Source organism: Sminthopsis crassicaudata, chromosome 2 (genome assembly GCF_048593235.1).
Source record: "Sminthopsis crassicaudata isolate SCR6 chromosome 2, ASM4859323v1, whole genome shotgun sequence".
NCBI lineage: Eukaryota > Metazoa > Chordata > Mammalia > Dasyuromorphia > Dasyuridae > Sminthopsis > Sminthopsis crassicaudata.
This window is the reverse complement of record NC_133618.1, coordinates 77,591,263-77,591,819: the sequence shown is the minus strand read 5'-3', so window position 1 is coordinate 77,591,819 and position 557 is coordinate 77,591,263.

Sequence of the window (557 nt, the reverse complement as noted above, 5' to 3'; positions counted from 1 at the left end):
TTTGCATCATTTGTAAATTCATGTAGAAGTGAGGTTTTGGGTTACAGTGCAGGGAGGCTAAGCCTTTTGGAGCTGTGCCTTGTGAATGTGACAGTGTCAGGTCTCATTTGTACAGTGAGAGATCAGAGAACCCTGGCAGGAGAGGAGGAGTAAAGGAGACTCCTTTTCATAGATGAGAAAACAAGTGTTGGGAGAAATAAAGTGACTTTAGTAGAGTTGTGTAGTTAATCCTTTCTCAGCCCCTCTGTAACATGCTTTTTGTAAAGAGTATATTCTAAATTCCAAAGCTTCTCTTTGGCTGAAATATATTACCTTTTAAATTCATTTGCTGAAGAACACCTTTAAATAGAGAGGTTAAAGTATTGTAATAATGTTTGGTTATGGGGCTCTTTAAGGATTTGTAAAACACTACATCCCATCACCTTTTTGTTATAATCCAGGGAAAATTTTTCTTGAACAATCTACATTTTAATTTCCTTCTTAGACAAGAGGTTTCGGTTTTCAGAAGGTGAGGAACAAATCAATTCTTTTCAATTCAGCATTTAAGTACAGATATT